The sequence below is a fragment of the Heterodontus francisci genome, chromosome 7 (genome assembly GCF_036365525.1).
Source record: "Heterodontus francisci isolate sHetFra1 chromosome 7, sHetFra1.hap1, whole genome shotgun sequence".
NCBI lineage: Eukaryota > Metazoa > Chordata > Chondrichthyes > Heterodontiformes > Heterodontidae > Heterodontus > Heterodontus francisci.
In genome coordinates this window covers 62,880,547-62,902,605 of record NC_090377.1, presented here as the reverse complement: position 1 = coordinate 62,902,605, position 22,059 = coordinate 62,880,547, and positions in this window count along the sequence as shown.

Sequence of the window (22,059 nt, the reverse complement as noted above, 5' to 3'; positions counted from 1 at the left end):
TTCTTTATCCTTTATGTACAACAAAATCAGAAACTCATTTATTGAGAACCAATTTATAATTTTTTTGCAAATACACACAGAGTAATTTTTTCTCATGTGACCATGATGAATATTTGATGCATGACCCTGCAATCTAACTGTACAGATCCTAATTTGACATTGCCTAGTGGGAAGAGGTATCACCATCATTTAACATTACTTCTTATTTATTATAAGAAATGTTTTTCTAGACCTTACTTGCTAACAAAATGGTTATTAAAAGTACTTAAATCAAATCAGGCAATTCAACCAGCAAGATGTGAGCTTTCATCTGTGTTTTTCACCTTATCTGGCACAGATACCCTGTATCGATATGGATTCATATAAATTAACACATAGGTTCACATCTGACTTGACATATGATTCTGATCCGACTTTTCTTCCATGTGGTTTAAAATACGATTGCAAGTCTGGTGTGCTGCACGTTCAAACCCATTCTACTTTCCACCTACAAACCTCCTGTATATTAAGCCTAGATGGTTTTGTAATGTTGTGTCTCAATTTTCAGTAAGTTAAATTCCAAGAATTCATTACAAATGTATAGTGCTGTTGAATATAAAGTGTAATCCATGGCCACAGTTAAACTAATCCAAAATAAGTGTCTTATATTTTGAAATCTGTTGTTTTATGAGTAATACAGAATACTGAGAGACATGGTGCTATATTGTAATACAGCATTTTATTGCAACTGTGCTAACATACACTGTAATATGAATAAAATTGTTTTATGCTTGTTGTTTTGGGCTACTGATAAATCGAATAGTCTGTGTGTAAAATTATTTACAGACAGCTTTAAAACCAATTTTTGCTTTGACGCCATGACTTTCCAGACGATGTTATTTTTATGCTGGCATTGACCATTCATTTTAAATAGCTTATCACCAATGTTAAAATAATACCAATTGGAAAATCTAGTCTAATGACCAACTTTTCAAGATAAATCTAAGGGCAAAATTCTTGCAGTTCTGCTTGTTCTCTAGTGTATTTTACACAAACCAAATAACTACTCAGAGAGTACAACATACTTGTTTAAAAGATGACATGAAAGCTCTACAGCAAAGTTACATTAGCCACAGTCCAGTCACCCTAGAAGTCATGGCCCCATCATTCATAGAGTATAGAACAACTAGAGGTCTCCCAGGTTTGAAATCCAAAATTTGAATCAAAGCAAGGCCATTTTTTCCAGTTGAAAATTTATATACTGTACACTAAGCCTTCCTTTAATATCTACTTTTTACCTCTGGGCATTTATTGCTGTTCTTTCTAGTTCAGTAACCAGTGAGCAGAAGGTTCATTAAAACTAATTGAATTGGAAACATGCCTGCCCTGGGAAATGTTAACTCTTTCTGACCCTCTTCAAGAAATCTTTTTGTGCCTTTGAAATTAGGATATAGGGCAAAGTTTAAAATATTGATCCTAAAGCAAAACACTTGTGATAGTCACCGATTTAGCTTGTTGCTGGCCTTAACAAATCAATGCACTATAATAGGCATTTCTCAGCTGCAAATGAAAGTAAATATTTATGACTGATTTGATTGAGCTTCAATATCAGTCAATCACATTTTAAAGAATCTTTGCAAGTCATTAACCTCCCTTTACTGGTGTTGTCCCTGTTGGTAATGGCTATTACAAGAGGAGAAAAAGGAGAGGGATTCTGGTTAAGGCCATTCCCAGTTCTCATCATTCATACCTTATTTGTTCATTCCATTCATTCTCTATACATGGCTGCTAAATTGATTGTCTGTTTTGTCATATAAATGATGAAATAGCTCTGCCAACAAGATTGAAAGCATCCATTCATTTCTAAGGAGGGCAACTCTCTATTTCAACCATTATCTGAAACTGCCATTTTATTTATTTTGTTTCAAAAAAGAATACATACTTGGACAGTGATGTTGATCAAAATGATAGTAAATTCTTAATAAAGCCTATAAATGTGATAAAATAAAAAGTTCATCAAATGATCATTAGAGTACGGGTAAAAAAATGGATGCAGGCCTCAATTACTGATTGCCTCAATTAAAGCTGCCATTTGTATTAATTTAACTGATCTTAAATTTCTGCTGAAAAACAAAATGTCATGGCATAATATTTGCTGGAATACATATAAGAGAAAAGAATTTAACACCAAATCAGCGTTACGTTAGTTCAACAATTGGCATAATGTTCTATTATGGTTCAACTTTGATGAAAAATAAATAACTATAAGATAGCTGTGAGAAAAGATTGCTTCCATAAAAATGTTAGGAAACTTACTTAGTCTTTGGAAATAAATTATTAAGTAGTTATTGCATTATGTTATGTTGACAGATGGAAATAGCATTGCACCAAAGGATTTTGGGATTCTTTGATGTTAGCAAGATCCCTAAAACCCATGAATATCAAATAGCTTGTAGAAATAATGTGCTCTGGTTTGGCATGGAAAGAAATCCCTCCAAATTTACTTTTGGGAAGGTGCACCAGTGTACTAATACATTTCATTATCAGGTACCTACAATTATGTTCATTATACACTTACATTTATTTCCAGAAAATGTAATTAAAGAAATATGAAATGAAAAGCTTTTTGACAACAGATTCAAATTTGAAGCATTTGATTTTCTAATTTTGTCTTTCATTATATCCCTGCTGGAACAGAGAAAAAGACAGTTGATCATCAGCCTCCTTTACTCCAGCAAAGCATATGCTGTTATGTTTACTATTACTGTTGCAGATTGATCAAATTCAGTTGTGATGCAACAATTGAACAGTGATATCTGAGCATCTGCTAGAATGTGTAGGTGCTTACTGTGTTGTAATACTCCTGTCTGAGCCCCTAGAAAGATGCCTTTGGGCAGGGCTGGTGTTAGAACTGTGCAATTGCCAGGGGTGCCAAGATGGTCAGGAGCCCCGAGCAGATCCAGTGAAAAGGCACTTACGCAATGGTCATAGCTGATCCCCAATCAGCTTGCCAACTATTTTTATATTACCTATGAAATGGTGCCTTTTCTTGTCTGTATGTGTGCAAATTTGACACCAGTTGAAGTAGGGATCAATTAGTATAATTGTGTGGTAAAATGTAGGAGTCCCAATCCAACTCTTTGCACCTGGCCCCTGCAAGGCAAGCCCCATTCCTGCTTTAAAGAGAATATGTCAATTTGATTTTATTTGCCTTCTTAAGCACAAACTTTCATTGTTATCTTTTGTTTATTTCAAGATCCAGGATCTTTTAACTCTTGAGCTTCATTTTAATCCCATGGGCATATTTCCAAGCTGATTTGCTTACACAATGAGAATTCTGCTCAGTTCCAGAGCACAGTTTCCAGCATGTCAAACAGAAGCCTATATAAAGTGAGAATGCACTTCTTAAATCAAGATTTCATTCCCTTCTGAAAGACTTCATTGTTGGAGTGGTGCAACAAGAAACTAAAGCAACACGAATCAAAGGCAAAACCCTGTTCTGTGAGGCCTCCCTGGAGATCCTACCAGAAGTGGTCAGGACAAAGAGAAAAGTTCTCATCCCTGCCAATACCAAGGGATTCCCCAAAAACCAAGTGCACCAGCATGGAACGAGATTGCTGAGATTGCTAGTTCCAGGAGCATCACCCCAACGATTCAGCTCCACTGCAAGAAGCACTTCAATGACCTCAAAAGAGTTGTAAGGGTATCTATCGTTCTTTCTTTCCCCATCTTTCTCAACAACATATAGCCCCCACACCACTTTCAACAATGACCTCTCCGCGATCAAGTCATTCAATACAAAGCTAGGCCACACTATATCATTACTCAGTCATATTACAACCACACACTCATCTCCTTCTTGTTTCCTTCACAGCAGTCACTCTCAGCGTGCTATTCCTTCTAGCTAGCCTTTGCACAAACACCAATTTCTCTCGTGGTTCTTTCACACTCCAGACACCTGTTTTCAGTTCAACACCTTCCCATTCTATTTGCCTCCTGCTCCTTCTCCCTCTCAGTATCTGCACAACAAGCAGAAACCACCCCCTTCCCCCCACCACACCACCAACACATCTGCACTGCCCTTTATAGGAGACTCTCACTTTCGCCCTCTGCAGGGAAAGACAGTGCACAACAGCAGAGAAGAGAGATTGAACACTGGCCACAATAGATGCAGCGGCAAAAGATCTACATAATTGCAACAAAGAATGTAACTGGCAGGGAATGGGTGGCAGCTTCCTTGAATATTTTTTGTCTATATTTTACTTGAATAGTCTGCAAATAAACAGAAGACAACTGACTACTTTGGCTGTTTAACACTTTTATAAATTAGTTCAAAGCTTCTTATTGTTTGGACTAACTTCAACAATTAGCACACTCGAATAAATATCATCTATCACTGAGGATTTATTACAGCGTTTGAGTCCTTTTAGTCTATCTAGAACAACCATCTCAGTTTTATCAAAGTCATTAATTTTGCCTGGGATAATTCTGTGGGGGCATGTTTCTCATGTGGTCCTTTTCAATGCTTGTGTGCTGTTTACTATTCTGTGCTTTTCCTCTGTTTCAAGTCTGCATCTATTATGGTTCTCATCTCCTCTCTGACTGCCCTCTTACTATTGAAATACTGAAAGAAAATCTTACTGTTAGACCTTGAACTTACAGCTATGCCTTTTTCCAGATCTCTCAGTGCCCTTCCGATCAACTTTTTAACACGTTAATGGGCATTGTTTGTCACCTGGGATCGGCACCAACCTGTTGCACCACAGACATTTAACAAAATTATTGGACTCAGCCATGGACATGGGGGCAATTAATCTATACATAAAGTGCACAGTCAACCTAATGCCATCAAAACACAATCTGATTTAAAATACGTTTCTTCCTATAAATAAAGTAGCTTAGCATACAAAAATCAATGGAGAGCATCACAACTGTATCAGCTAGCTTGCAAGCAAAACAGTATGCAATACCAATGTAATTACTTTTGTTGACAGAACAGAACTAGCTACGCCATGTGCGAACACTGCGTTAGCACGTAGTCAGCTAGCTAAACAAATACGCAATAAAAACCAGGACTGAGAAGTAACTTTATGTCATTCAACCAGTAAAATAGCAAATAATTTTCCACACTGGAAAAAACAATTAGCTAGCTGTCCTAGTTAGCTAGCAAGCTAATAATAATACATTCAACTCACATTAATGTTTTCGAATGTACTTCGCCACTGCAGCTACAAAAGATTCTCTTTTTCAAGCTGCATTAAACGATCTTTTTTCTGAATTTGACGCCATTTTCTTTTTCACGGTTAAGAAAAAAATGTGAAAAACATGAATGTAGCTAACATTTTGTCTGATTGGATAACAAAGTTTTTTTGGTTCAGTGACATCAAGATTCTACAGTAACTATGGTTACTGTAGAATCTTCGTGTTATCGTCAGTTTACGGGGAGAAACATAAGCCAAATCTGACCCATCTGCATTGCAGTTGCAAAATGTAGACAGATAAATCATGTCTTTTTTCAACGGAGCTTGTAAGTGGTACGCTTTTTGAATAAACTACCGTGGTCTTCAAAATATTTACCATGAACACTGGTGTCCGTGTACCGACACATTGCCAACCTCTGTTTGTCACACAACCCCCAGTATATTGCAGTCCCTGTCTAGCTTCTCTTACAGAAGGCAGACGAACAGCATTTACTATGTATGCACCATTCCACAGCCAAGTTTGATTTCAGTTTTATTCTTGTGTCATGGAGGAGGGGGGGAAAGCACTTCTACTTTGTAGTACAAAATCAGATGTTTTCACATAACCCTACATTATGTTACTTCAGTTGTCTTACTATCCTTCGTTATTTAGTACACAGGGTCTCTCTCTCTCTCTTTTACACACACATACAGGCCACGATTTTGGGCTCCATATCACCATTGGTGCTGGTACTACAGAAGCCCAGAAGACACAAAATGGTGCATGCCACACTGCTGGCCACTTCCAGCAAGTTCCACATGGTGCTCCTTGCTGGGCAGGGCACTAATGCAGGAGTGCTGTGCATATGTCAGTAGCATGAAGAGAGGTCAAATAGTGACGTCAATGAGCCATACAGGCTGAATTAGTGCACGTCTTTTAAACTTGATCTGCGCATGTTCACAGAATGCCTGTGCTAATCACTCCCAGCTGAACATGCGCTCAACTGCACAGCTTCAACCCAACATGCGTTCAGCTGCACAAGGAACCCCTCCCACTTGTGCTATTTAAAGGGACAGCAATCCAACTTGCAGTTAAGGTTCTTTTGACCTACTTCAGCTGTGGAAAGGTTTGTGAAAGTACTGTGGTTTGTTTTTGGAAGTATGTTGGTAAACCTATGCATCCATTCAGGGAGGGCAGAGAAGTTTGTTACCTGCACACATAAATTCTACAAGGGAGATGTATTTGCAGTATCTCTGGGTCTACAATATGACCAACAAACAGAGAAAATGCTGCTGAGAGGGAGGAGGAGGAGTGTTCTCCACAGGAAGACCTACCCATCATGGGTTTTCTGAGACCACTTCTCATACTTCCAACTGAGCCAGGAACTGTGCCACATCCTTCAACCCAACCTGGAGCCTCACACAAGAGTGAGGCTAGCATTGCCAGTGGCCGTAAAGGTTATAGTACCATTAAACTTCTATGCAACTAGATCTTACAAGACAGGAGCGGGCGACATATCCAGCATCTCCCAGTATGCCATTCATCAATGTATTTGGGAGATGATGGGGGCACTATGTACCAAGAGAGTTCAGGCATCACACCTTAGAAAGGTGATGTTGGCCTTGGAGGGAGCGCAGTGTAGATTTACTAGAATGGTATCTGGACACCATGGGTTAAGTTACAAGGAAACATTAAACAAACTAGGGTTGCACTCTCTAGATTTTAGAAGGTGATTAGAAGGGTGATTTGATTGAAGTTTTCAAGATATTAAGGGGAACAGATTGGGTAGATAGGGAGAAACTAGTTCTGCCAGTTGGGGAGTCTAGGACTCAGACTAGAAGACATAATATAAATATTAGAGCCAGACTTTTTCGGAGTGAAGTTAGGAAACACTTGTTTACCCAAAGGGTGGTAGATGTTTAGCACATTCTTCCACGAACACAAAGGTGGATATACGGAGTTAGGTCGCAGATCTCCATACTCTCACTGAATGGCAGAACAGACTTAAGGGGATAAATAGCCTACTCCTGGTCCTATGTTCCAATGAGAGGCAATTACATCATGTTCTCCCTAAGGACGGAGAAGCAGGATCAGCAGGCACATGGACTTGCCAAGATAGTGGGATTCCAGATGGTGCAGGGCGCCATCGATTAAACACATGTTACTCTGTGGGCCCCAGTGTCAACAGGAAGAGCTATAGGAACTACAAGGACTACTGTTCCGTCAATGTGCAGTTGCTGTGCAACCATGCACAATACATCACGTTGGTGAATGCTCGCTATTCTGGCATTCTGAGGGATTCTGCCATTTCCACCATCTTTGCACATCCAAGAGCAACCACTGGCTGACTGCTCGGGGACAAAGGCTAGTTCCTGTTCACGTGGCTGATGACCCCCCTCCCTCCGTCACCTGACCACAGCAGGGAGTATAAAGAGGGCCATCGAGCCACCAGGAATACCATGGAGCAGAGCATCAGCATTCTGAAGCAATGCTTCTGATGCCTGGGCCGCTTCAGGGAGCCCACCAATACAAGCTGGAACGTGTCTCCAAGTTCGCTGTAGTCTGCTGCATCTTCCACAACATCACCATCATAAGGGCACAGCCATTGCCACCAGGAATTTGGAAGCCACCTCAGGAGGAGGAAGAGGAGGCAAGGAGGAGACATCCAGTCCATCTTCGCTCTGGATGAGCTGACAGAGAGCACCTGCTCAGACTCCGCTCCCCATAGGACTACTTCCCTTTACCACCATGGCTCCACGATTCCCCACCTTACCATCCATCTGGGATGCACCATTATATCATCCCCTTGGCCAAGATCCTACAATAAACACCACCAATAATAACCTTTCCATTACATCTGTATCCGAAAACACATCCACTTATACAAATAGAAATTAACGGTGCATTCTCTTAGTGCCTATTTTGAGAGTGCCCTTGCCCGGGCTGGTGCTTCTACACAATGCTGCCCCAGTGGCTGCAACATGGCCTTGCAGGATGACCTGGAGCATCTCTGGGCCTTCAGGGCCCACCTTCAGACTGCACCATCTCAGCATGGGTGGTAGCAGTCTGGGCTGGCTGGCTGAGAGGCATCAGCAAGGACAATGGCAATGTGGCAATGGTGAGGGCAAGAATGCTATCATGCTGAAAGAGGGCAGCAGGTTCATGCTGCATGGTGCCACTGCCACTTCCCCAGGCCAGCTCCACAGTAATCTCAGTAATCTGTTAGAGGACAGATTGCTGGACTATCATGAGAGCCTGCATGTCCCTTCGAGCACTGAGATCCTTGACCATGATTGCAGCAGTCTGAGCCTACATGGCAGCAAGCATGGATCTCATGACCTCTGTCTGAGCTTCCACTGTAGCACTGAGATGTTGTGTACCTGCTGCCTGTGCTGCAATGGAGGATGAGACAGCGGCCACTACATGTGGCATCCTGGTTGGGTCCAAAAGTGATGTCATAGAGTTGACCATCACTTCCACAATGGAAAGCGTAGGCTCCAAGCTCTGCACAATGCTCTGTGCCACATTTTGCCATATTCCTTGACAGTGACAGGCATCTGTCTGGCAGACCTGCCAATATACCAAGCATCTCGATCTGCACATTCATCAGCATTCTCCTCTTTGCTGCCCCATCAAAATCCTTATCTGAGCCCTCTGAAGCAGAACTTGTCTGCGACATCGCACTCCAGTGAGCAAGCACACAACCTATCCTTTCCCCTAGTCTGGCTGCAGCCCACTCATGCCAAGTTGCTCACCACATGCAGATCCTGACTATACTAGCCTCTGAAGTTCATGCCTTGCCAGTATCTGAGCTGGTGGTTGCGAGTATCAGATCAAATGACTAGGCCTCTTCATCATTGGTGTAGGGTCTCTTCCTCCTAGGGTTGTTGTGGCTTGACAGACGACAGTTCTTGAGTATCTGAAAGCAGAAAATAAGAAGGGGACGGTTGAGGTGAGGGAAGTGGTTGGGGTGTAAAGCAAGAGGTCCATGGTCACAACATCTGCAGGATGCACTTCATGCCATTTAACAAGATGAAGGTGAGGTGGGAGTTGAGAAGGGGCATTAGACAGTAACATGCCATCATCATGAATGCTCTCAACAATGTCAGTTTCTACAGTCTCGATCACTGACAGCCCCATGATGCACAGCACCAACTCCTCCAGAGGGCTCAGTCAATGCAGGCATGTCTGTTCCCTGCTACTTCTCTGTAGCTTCCTTACATTGTGAGAAGCCTTGTCCTGTATGGCAGAATGTCAGTGATTGTGTTGCACTGTGTTCGGGTAAGGTACCTTCCATAGCTGAATAGCTGGAGGTATTTGGAAGCAGCAAGAGCTGGGTGTAAGTATGGAACCATTGGTAGGTGTCTGAAGGTGAGGTGGAGTATCTGAATGTTAGGCTTGAGCCCTGAGTGATAGGAACTGCTGATGGGTAAGATGGAAGTGCGCTGCATTGAGTAGCATGAGAGGTTGGTGGTATGCTGGGTAGATGTCATGTGAAGATGCAGTCACCTTGGCCATCCACTTGAGGTCATTAAACTTTTTCTAGCATTGCTGCCAGGTCCTCAGGCCCAGACTTCGGGAGCTAATTGAACCATGAGGGGTCTTGACAGGGTGAATGTGGAAAGGATGTTTCCCCTTGTCGGAGAATCTAAAACTAGGTGTCACTATTTAAAAATAAGGGTCGCCCACTTAAGACAGTGATGAGGAGAATTTTGTTCTCTCAGAGTGTCGTAAGTCTTTGGAACTCTCTTCCTCAAAAGGCAGTGGAAGCAGAGTCTTTAAATATTTTTAAGGCAGAGGTAGATAGTTTCTTGATAAGCAAGGGGGTGAAAGGTTATCGGAGGTAGGCGGGAATGTGGAGTTGAGGTTACAACTAGATCAGCCATGACCTTATTGAATGGCAGAGAAGGCTCAAGGGGCCAAGTGGCCTACTCATGCTCCTAATTTGTAGGTTCGTATGTTTGTATGTTCACATGTTCGTATGACCTCCCTAACAACTTGCGCCCATTCCCATCAGTGGGCATTCCCTAAGAAACTCCTGTCTCCCCAGTGGAAACATGGTGTCTCTCTTCTGTTCACCTATAAGACTAAGACTTCCAGTGAAGAATAGGTGAACCCAGAGCCCTCTGTCTGCCCTGGTGCTCCATTTCCCTTTTCTGCAGTTGTAACAGTGACAATCAGCAGCAGCCTCCTTTCATTTCATGCAGCTTCCCTTTAAGAGGGATAGACTGCCTTGAAGAGCTAAATTCACAAGATGAGGTCAGACTGACTGCCCTGACATCAAGGCAACATTTGACCGAGTGTGGCATCAAGGAGCCTTAACAAAATTGAAGTCAATGGGAATCAGGGAATCATACCTAACACAAAGGAAGATAGTTGCAGTTGTTGGAGGCCAATCATCTCAGCCCCAGGACAACACTGCATGAGTTCCTCAGGGTAATGTCCTAGGCCCAACTACCTTCAGCGGCTTTATCAATGACCTTCTCTCCAACATAAGGTCAGAAGTGGAGATGTTCACTGATGATTGCACAGTGTGCAGTACCATTTGGAACTCCTCAACTACTGATGCAGTCTGTGTCCACATGCAGCAAGACCTGGTCAACATTCAGGTTTGGAGTAGTAAGTGGCAAGTAACATTCACGCCACTCAAATGCCAGGCAATGACCATCTCCAACAAAAGAGAATCCAACTATCACCCCTTGAAGTTCAATAGCATTACCATTGTTGAATCCCCCACCATCAACATCCTGGGGGTCACCATTGACCAGAAACTTAACTGGACCAGCCATATAAATACCGTGGCTACAAGAGCAGTTCAGACGTTGAGAATTCTGTGGTGAGTAACTCACATCCAGACTTCCAAAAGCCTGTCCACCATCTACAAGGCACAAGTCATGAGTGTGATGGAATACTCTCCACTTACCTGGATGAGTGCAGCTCCAACAACACTCAAGAAGCTCGATACCATCCAAGACAAAGCAACCCGCTTAATCGGTACCTCATCCACCACCTTAAATATTCATTCCCTTCACCACCGACGCACCATGGTAGCAGTGTGTTCCATCTACAAGATACACTGCAGCAACTCACCAAGGCTTCTTCAACAGCACCTTCCAAACCTGTGCCCTCTATCATCCAGAAGGACAAGGGCAGCAGATGCATGGGAAAGCCACCATCTGCAAATTCCCCTCCAAGTCACACACCATCCTGACTGGGACTATATCGCTGATCCTTCACTGTTGCTGGGTCAAAATCCTGGAACTCCCTTCCCAACAGCACTATTGGTGTACCTACCTCACATGGACTGCAGCAGTTCAAGAAGGCAGCTCACCACCTTAAATATTCACTCCCCCTACCACTGACACATCATGGCAGCAGTATGCACCATATACAAGATACACTGCAGCAACTCACCAAGGCTTCTTTGACATGGACTGCTTCACTGTCGCTGGGTCAAAATCCTGGAATTCCCTTCCCAACAGCACTGTTGGTATACCTACCCTACATGGACTGCAGCAGTTCAAGAAGGCAGCTCACCACCACCATATCAAGGGCAATTAAAAATGGGCAACAAATGCTGGCCTTGCTAGTGATGTTCATATCACATGAACGAATAAGAAAAAAAGGGTATGGGCAGATTGCGAATGCCCCTGAACCTGAAAATCAGTCCACACTCTTTTAAGAATGAATGTCAGTTGGATAGCTATAATGAGCCACAATAGCCGCAAGGAGATGGTTTAGAATTTTTTCAGACATGGCTGTTTAATGTCCATAGACATGAATTTTGTATAATATAAAAAATTACAGTTAACACGTATAACACATACTAAAGTACATGAGCCAGTTTACAGCTAGTTATTAAACCAATTCCTTTTCAATTTTAGACACAACTTTAAATATGAATATTCCTACTTACTGTTCCTTTATATTTTTTTCATGGTTCAAAGTATAAAATATCATATTTTGAGCAAAAACACAAATTAAGGTTCATTTCAAGGTTTATTTCAGAGGGAAATTGAATTCAGCAGGCTTTACCTAAAACATTGAAACAGACCAAAATTGTGAAAATAAAAAAATTAAAATCCTTCTTTACCAAATATCACTGCAATAGTATTTAGTGTTAATAAAAAGGTTCCATTTATGTAAGATTTGATTCAGGGACTTAAAACTGAATAATGGTAGAGTTCTTCCAGGATTAACATCTTTAAAATTTTCAGCATTTTTTGTATTCTGTCAAAGCTACACATATATTAAATATGCAATTGTTTTGAACACTCAGAATACATTACAGATAAATAACAGTGACAACTTTTCACGTTCCATTCCCCGTGTCACACCCATGCCAGCACAGCTGTCCCAATGCACTTATCTTTACCACCTTCATTTGCATGCGATCCATTGATTCAGCAGTTCCTCCTCAATTTGGAAGTCTGAACGCACCTTGTGGCCCTGAAAGAACCATATATTGACCATTAATGTTTGTATGTGCTGCATCTTAATAGTTTTTACAGAGCAAAAGGTTTTGATTGAACATCACCTAAGCATCAACACTTGCGATGGCATCAGTCCTGAAAAAGCGACCTGAACCGTTTCCTGTGCTAGGTACTCATTCTGCTTGTATCAAGTCAGTCCTGACCATCTAACAGCTGGCATGGCCCTCAGATGATATACACCTCAGGCTTATTCCTTTAAATTAACAGAAGGGCTTTCTTTGGATCTCTGCTTCAAGAATTTTTTAACCTGTCAATTCATGTACCCGTGGTTCAGGACAAAGCAATCACACTAGCAGTCTCTCTGCCTGCCAACTAGACTGTGGAAAAGTACCTCAACTGACTTTCAGGAAAAAATCTTCTGGCTTGTAATAAATCATCAAGGTATGCCCTCATCACTGACTTAGAAGGGCTAACTCAAATATATCTGACTGGCCACAGAGACCCATGCTAATGTTTTGCCATGGAACACATGAAAGAAGGTATATTTAATGGGGCAACATGTGAGAATTTCTTTCCTGACATTCCATTCAGCACAGACAGCGAACCTGCAAACTCATTACACTGAGTGGAAATGACTGTCGACTTCTGTGAGTACTTAGTCACTAAATCATATTAGTTTGAAGAAATAACCTTCAAAATTACACTACCAGCTAATAACTGCTCCTTAGAAGAACCGAATATTTCAGTTTTACCTGATATGAAGGTATCTTAAAATTGATGCAATATCAATGAAATGATATCTCTGCTGGGACCATTTCTTAATGGTCCTAATGCAAGATTCCCAAGAGTGTAGTGTTCAACAATTAATGAGCACAATTATCATCATTATATCCCCACTTCCCCAAACCACTCTGCCAGGCCCCAGCTTAATTGTTATTCAGGCCATGCTACAAATCTTTTTCAGTTAGCGAGCCTTAAGCTTGTGCCAGTAGACAGCCTATCGTCACCATTGGCACATATCTGAGGTCAGTGTAGCTGGCTTTGCGGAGTATTGGTGCTGATCTTTTTATTGGTCATGTCCCCTCTTTTGTCAATTCTATCATTTATTATAAACAGCTCAAGCTATCATTTCCTACCCAGTACAACCTCCACTTACAGCTGCAGTAGAATATCACAGATATTGCAACTGGTTTTAACTGCAAGTGGATAGTGATTTCTTATAACAGAACTAATTCCAGTTGGTTACACTGTAAATGAATTGGATGATTTGAATTTTTCCATAAATAGGGAATTTTACTGGCAGTTTGATAAAAATGGTGAAAGATGAAATTCAATTATAGTATTTATTCTCAACATTAATTTAAAAGTTGCTCTATTTCAAAGCAGAATTCTGCTTTCTGTGCTTCTATTAATTAATCATTTGCATAGTCTGTAAAAACAAAATTGATTCAGTGTCACTAATACAAAAACAAAATACTGCAAATGCTGAAAATCTGAAACAAAAACAAAAAATGCTGGAAATAAAAGTCACAGACCTGAAACATTAACTCTGCTTTTCTCTCCATAGATGCTGCCTGACCTGCTGAGTATTTCCAGCATTTTCTGTTTTTGGTTCAGGGACAGTTTATTCCTTGTAGCTCAACTGAAAGGAAAAATATACTTTAAAAATATAGATCTTGAGCATAGAATTATAGAATGCTACAGCACAAAAACAGAGTATTCAGCTCATCAAATCTCCAGTGGTACCTAATCCCACACTTCTGGTTGCCCCCTCCCCTTAACCTCTCTACGCATTCATGGATCCAAAACTGTGATACACTATCATTTTCCTTACAGAGATGGATTTCATTTGCTCCCTTTCCATTTTCTATTTAAATAGTGCTCATTGATGATTTAAGATTGTATTTGGCCATTTTTCCTTTCATTTAATCTGAGCGAGGTCCCTATTTATCTCACTATTATGCTGTCAATGATTAGGATCTTCAACTTTTTTCCATTTCTATTTTTGCACTGAACAGGATTATATTTTGATCATTGTTCCCCAAATATTCCTCTACTTTTACATTGCTTTCCTTGTCCACTTCATTAATCAGAATCCGATCAGATGGTGCTTCCTAACTTGTTGGAAAAGTAACTTAATAGACTGAGGAAACAGTCCAGGCCAAAAAAATTCCAACATCACACTGAGAAATGAAATGCTTTAAGACAGATGCACTGTTTTCCAGTGGAAATTGATTTGCATAATGTGTTAAACAATTACAGAAAAATGCACAGTTTTTCACTTTTTGTCATAAGCAAAGAAAAAATTTAGAGCACCTTTCTCAGGACATTGCACAGTGTTTAATAGCCAATTAATTACTTTTGAAGTGTGTTTTTATGTACATAAACACGGTCACCAATTTGTACAAAAGATCCCGTGAATAGCATTGAGATGAATGACTGGTTAATCTGTTGTTGGTAGTTGGTTGATGGACAAATATTGCCCAAGACAGGTCATATTTTATAAGTAAACAGCCTGGAAAATCCACAGCCCTTCATAAATACTCCCATTGTAACTTCATCAATAGTCCAATGGAAGGGCAGGAACTAGGCAGGAACCTGGAGACACCAACTCTGAACTATTGCTGAACTTTCCAATATGGCATGTTGGCATTGGAGCTTCTGCCCACCCCAAATCAAACCATCACAATAAGATGGGCAGGGTTGGGCCAGGGGCAGGGATTCTCCACACTTGCGCAATTCTCACAAGCACATTGCCAACGGAGATAATGGCCTAGAACCTGAAGAAAAAGGCCAGATTTTTTTATTTATTTAAAGTAGCCCCACTAAAAGGAAGGTTGATGGTTCAACAATTTATTTTTCCTGAGAGGCCTAACACTTCCCCATTCCTCCCCCTCTCTATCTCAGAACAGGTCAGCTAGAATTCCCTTTCTTTTCACCAGGTGGCTGTCCTAGATGTACCTCTAGTGGCACAGCCACCCCAAGTGGGTAAACTAGGGAGTCTCTTCTTGACCTTGGAAAGTCTGACAGGGTCAGCACCAAACATTTGGGAATGCATTTTGGCACTTCCAATGAAATACACCCCATCGCAGTTTTTAAGGCCCAGATCTGTTATCGAACTTAGTTACATGATAAGTGATTTGGAATATTTCTATTTTTACACAATCAGTCAGGCTGCAGTTATGCTCCCACTTTTGCATAGCTGTGGATCCGATATAAAGAACAAAGAAAGAACAAAGATAATTACAGCACAGGAACAGGCCCTTCGGCCCTCCAAGCCTGCGCCGATCCAGATCCTCTCTCTAAACATGTCGCCTATTTTCTAAGGTTCTGTATCTCTTTTCTTCCTGCCCATTCATGTATCTGTCTAGATACATCTTAAAAGACTCCATCGTGCCCGCATCTACCACCTCCGCTGGAAATGCGTTCCAGGTGCCCACCACCCTCTGCGTAAAGAACTTTCCACGCATATCCCCCCTAAACTTTTCCCCTTTCACTTTGAACTCGTGTCCTCTAGTAATTGAAACCCCCACTCTGGGAAAAAGCCTCTTGCTATCCACCCTGTCTATACCTCTCATTATTTTGTACACCTCAATCAGGTCCCCCCTCAACCTCCGTCTTTCTAATGAAAATAATCCTAATCTGCTCAACCTCTCTTCATAGCTAGCGCCCTCCATACCAGGCAACATCCTGGTGAACCTCCTCTGCACCCTCTCCAAAGCATCCACATCCTTTTGATAATGTGGCGACCAGAACTGTACGCAGTATTCCAAATGTGGCCGAACCAAAGTCCTATACAACTGTAACATGACCTGCCAACTCTTGTACTCAATGCCCCGTCCGATGAAGGAAAGCATGCCGTATGCCTTCTTGACCACTCTATTTACCTGCGTTGCCACCTTCAGGGAACAGTGGACCTGAACACCCAAATCTCTCTGGACATCAATTTTCCCCAGGACTTTTCCATTTACTGTATAGTTCACTCTTGAATTGGATCTTCCAAAATGCATCACCTCGCATTTACCCTGATTGAACTCCATCTGCCATTTCTCTGCCCAACTCTCCAATCTATCTATATTCTGCTGTATTCTCTGACAGTCCCCTTCACTATCTGCTACTCCACCAATCAGTGTCGTCTGCAAACTTGCTAATCAGTCCACCTATACTTTCCTCCAAATCATTAATGTATATCACAAACAACAGTGGTCCCAGCACGGATCCCTGTGGAACACCACTGGTCACACATCTCCATTTTGAGAAACTCCCTTCTACTACTACTCTCTGTCTCCTGTTGCCCAGCCAGTTCTTTATCCATCTAGCTAGTACACCTTGGACCCCAAGCGCCTTCACTTTCTCCATCAGCCTGCCATGGGGAACCTTATCAAACGCCTTACTGAAGTCCATGTATATGACATCGACAGCCCTTCCCTCATCAATCAACTTTGTCACTTCCTCAAAGAATTCTATTAAGTTGGTAAGACATGACCTTCCCTGCACAAAACCATGTTGCCTATCACTGATGAGCCCATTTTCTTCCAAATGGGAATAGATCCTATCCCTCAGTATCTTCTCCAGCAGCTTCCCTACCACTGACGTCAGGCTCACCGGTCTATAATTACCTGGATTATCCCTGCTACCCTTCTTAAACAAGGGGACAACATTAGCAATTCTCCAGTCCTCCGGGACCTCACCCGTGTTTAAGGATGCTGCAAAGATATCTGTTAAGGCCCCAGCTATTTCCTCTCTCGCTTCCCTCAGTAACCTGGGATAGATCCTATCCGGACCTGGGGACTTGTCCACCTTAATGCCCTTTAGAATACCCAACACTTCCTCCCTCCTTATGCCGACTTGACCTAGAGTAATCAAACATCTGTTCCTAACCTCAACATCCGTCATGTCCCTCTCCTCGGTGAATACCGATGCAAAGTACTCGTTTAGAATCTCACCCATTTTCTCTGAGTCCAAGCATAACATTCCTCCTTTGTCCTTTAGTGGGCCAATCCTTTCTCTAGTTACCCTCTTTCTCCTTATATATGAATAAAAGGCTTTGGGATTTTCCTTAACCCTGTTTGCTAAAGATATTTCATGACCCCTTTAAGCCCTCTTAATTCCTCGTTTCAGATTGGTCCTACATTCCCGATATTCTTTCAAAGCTTCGTCTTTCATCAGCCGCCTCGACCTTATGTATGCTTCCTTTTTCCTCTTAGCTAGTCTCACAATTTCACCTGTCATCCATGGTTCCCTAATCTTGCCATTTCTATCCCTCATTTTCACAGGAACATGTCTCTCCTGCACGCTAATCAACCTCTCTTTAAAAGCCTCCCACATATCACATGTGGATTTACCTTCAAACAGCTGCTCCCAATCTACATTTCCCAGCTCCTGCCGAGTTTTGGTATAGTTGGCCTTCCCCCAATTTAGCACTCTTCCTTTAGGACCACTCTCGTCTTTGTCCATGAGTATTTTAAAGCATACGGAATTGTGATCACTATTCCCAAAGTAGTCCCCTACTGAAACTTCAACAACCTGGCCGGGCTCATTCCCCAACACCAGGTCCAGTACGGCCCCTTCCCGAGTTGGACTATTTACATACTGCTCTAGAAAACCCTCCTGGATGCTCCTTACAAATTCTGCTCCATCTGGACCTCTAACACTAAGCGAATCCCAGTCAATGTTGGGAAAATTAAAATCTCCTATCACCACCATCCTGTTGCTCCTACATCTTTCCATAATCTGTTTACATATTTGTACCTCTATCTCACGCTCGCTGTTGGGAGGCCTGTAGTACAGCCCCAACATTGTTACCGCACCCTTCCTATTTCTGAGTTCTGTCCATATTGCCTCACTGCTCGAGTCCTCCATAGTGCCCTCCTTCAGCACAGCTGTGATATCCTCTTTGACCAGTAATGCAACTCCTCCACCCCTTTTACCTCCCTCTCTATCCCGCCTGAAGCATCGATATCCTGGGATATTTAGTTGCCAATCATGCCCTTCCCTCAACCAAGTCTCAGTAATAGCTATAACATCATACTCCCAGGTACTAATCCAAGCCCTAAGTTCATCTGCCTTACCTACTACACTTCTTGCATTAAAACAAATGCACCTCAGACCACCAGTCCCTTTATATTCATCATCTGCTCCCTGCCTGCTCTTCCCCTTAGTCACACTGACTTCATTATCTAGTTCCTTACAGGCTTTTGTTACTACCTCCTTACTGTCAACTGACCTCAATTGGTTCCCATCCCCCTGCCACATTAGTTTAAACCCTCCCCAACAGCGTTAGCAAAAGCACCTCCAAGGACATTGGTTCCAGTCCGGCCCAGGTGTAGACCGTCCAATTTGTAATAGTCCCACCTCCCCCAGAACCGGTCCCAATGTCCCAAAAATCTGAACCCCTCCTTCCTGCACCATCTCTCAAGCCACGCATTCATCCTGACTATTCTTTCATTTTTACTCTGACTATCACGTGGCACTGGTAGTAATCCTGAGATTACTACCTCTGAGGTCCTACTTTTTAACTTGGCTCCTAACTCCCTAAACTCTGCTTGTAGGACCTCATCCCGTTTTTTACCTATATCATTAGTGCCTATGTGCACAATGACAACTGGCTGTTCACCCTCCCCCTTCAGAATGTTCTGCAGCCGATCTGAGACGTCCCTGACCCGTGCACCTGGGAGGCAACATACCATTCGGGAGCCTCGTTTTCGACCACAGAACCGCCTATCTACTCCCCTTACAATCGAATCCCCTACGACTATAGCCCTTCCACTCTTTTTCCCGCCCTTCTGAACAGCAGAGCCAGCCACGGTGCCATGGACCTGGCTACTGCTGCCTTTCCCTGGTGAGCCATCTCCCTCAACAGTATCCAAAGCGGTATACTTGTTTTGGAGGGAGATGACCGCAGGGGACTCCTGCGCTGCCTTCCTGCTCTTTCTCTGCCTTTTGGTCACCCATTCCCTTTCTCCCTCAGCAATCCTAATCTGCGGTGTGACCAATTCACTAAACGTGCTATCCACGACCTCCTCAGCATCGCGCATGCTCCAAAGTGAGTCCATCCGCAGCTCGAGAGCCGTCATGCGGTCTAACAAGAGCTGCAGCTGGACACACTTCCTGCACGTGAAGGAGTCAGGGTCATCAGCGATGATCCTGAGCTCCCACATTGAGCAAGAGGAGCATGATACGGGTCTGAGATCTCCTGCCATTTTTAATCTTAAGTTTAAACTTAGTTAAATGAAAAAGGAACGAAAAGTTTTTACCAATCACAATAAAACCAGAGAAATCAAAAAAGCCTTACCTTATAAACACCCCACCGAGTCCTTTTTTTTTGGTTAGAGGAGGAGGGCGGGTGGGAGACACTACAAGTGTGGTGCCTCGGGTTTAGAAACCGCCCAAATATATAGTGTTTTACTTACCCAGCAGCCCCCTGGCCTCCGCCGAAAAACAAAAGGAAATTAAATTTACTTTCAAACTGACTTTCCCAGCTGCTCACTCGCTCACACTCTGCTCCCGAAAAAGCTGCTGCACTGAAAGGAAAGTTATTTTAAAGCGCCCAAATATATAGTGTTTTACTTACCCAGCAGCCCCCTGGCCTCCGCCGAAAAACAAAAGGAAATTAAATTTACTTTCAAACTGACTTTCCCAGCTGCTCACTCGCTCACACTCTGCTCCCGAAAAAGCTGCTGCACTGAAAGGAAAGTTATTTTAAAGCGCCCAAATATATAGTGTTTTACTTACCCAGCAGCCCCCTGGCCTCCGCCGAAAAACAAAAGGAAATTAAATTTACTTTCAAACTGACTTTCCCAGCTGCTCACTCGCTCACACTCTGCTCCCGAAAAAGCTGCTGCACTGAAAATTTTGTGCTAATATAAAAGTGACTGCATAACTCAGGATTCTGATTCTGATATGATCACAAATTCACTAAAATCAAGTGATGTGAGACATCCTAATACTGAAGTCGGTTTTTAAAATGCGCTGAAGCAATCCATGGGATTTCCTGGGCTTAAGATTTAGATTTAGATTTAGAGATACAGCACTGAAACAGGCCCTTCGGCCCACCGCGTCTGTGCCGACCATTAACCACCCATTTATACTAATCCTACACTAATCCCATATTCCTACCACATCCTCACCTGTCCCTATATTCCCCTACCACCTACCTATACTCGTGGCAATTTATAATGGCCAATTCACCGATCAACCTGCAAGTCTTTTTGGCTGTGGGAGGAAACCGGAGTACCCGGCGGAAACCCACACAGACACAGGGAGAACTTGCAAACTCCACACAGGCAGTACCCAGAATTGAACCCGGGTCACTGGAGCTGTGAGGCTGCGGTGCTAACCACTGCGCCACTGTGCCGCCCAGATGTTACACCTGTAATCTCCTGCCATTAAAGAAAGGTGCCAAGGAAATGAAACTCTGTGTGTACATGTAAGCACAAAGGATTCAAAAGTCAGGGGCTGATAACATCAATAAGACCACACCACTATTTTAAATGGTGACAGGTCAATACCTGATGCAGGCCTCCCTGGGAAACTCGGCACCAAGATCAGCAGGCCCAGGAAAAACCCCAGAAAGTACATGCAAACCTTATTTTTGTTTCCTCATGTAAGAAGCTGCAGAGTGCCCCTCTGGACACAAAATGAAGACACCAAAGGCTTCCCTTGAACCAGGCATCCCGCCACTGCAATCCCAGCTCCCCCTCCCCCAGTGATCAACTCCGGAACCCCCCCCCCCCAGATGGGGACCATTCCCACGGGTTTCTAGTGCCAACCTCCTGCCATGCTCACCTGTTCCTTCCCAGGGATACAGGACTTCAGTCGTATGGAGGGATTAGAGAAGCTGGGATTGATATCCTTGGGGCAGAGAAGGTTAGGAGAGATTCAGAATTCATATGCAGTGAATTGTTGTCTAGAATACATTGCCTGAAAGGGTGGCAGGAGATTCAATAGTAATATTCAAAAGGGAATTGAATGCAAATTTGAAAAGGAATAATTTACAGGGCTATGAGGAAAGAACTGGGGAATGGCACTAATTGGATAGCTCTTTTAAAAAGAGCCTGCATTGGCACGATGTGTTGAACGGCCTCCTTCTGTGTTGTCTGATTCTATGATTCCCATAGCCAACGCCATATCATTGCTGCTCTATTCAGGCAGTAGTTGGGCCTAATTTATTTAACTGAGGCCCAGGAGTTAAAATGGTCCAGGCCACATGTCGGTGAACCAGGTGAGCCTGCCATTCACCCTCTGACCTCAAACTTTCTCCATCTCCCAGTTAAAATTGGGACTAATGGGTACAGTAACAACTCTGTTATGTATATATGTTTTTAATAGTGCTGTACAGCCCTGTGAAACAACTTAGGTGGAAAATTACTTACCCTAACATATGTGGCATTGGGACTCTGTGCCTTGTTCCCAAATATTCTGTGATTCCATCTTCAAGAAGAAATTGATATATGTTACACCCTTT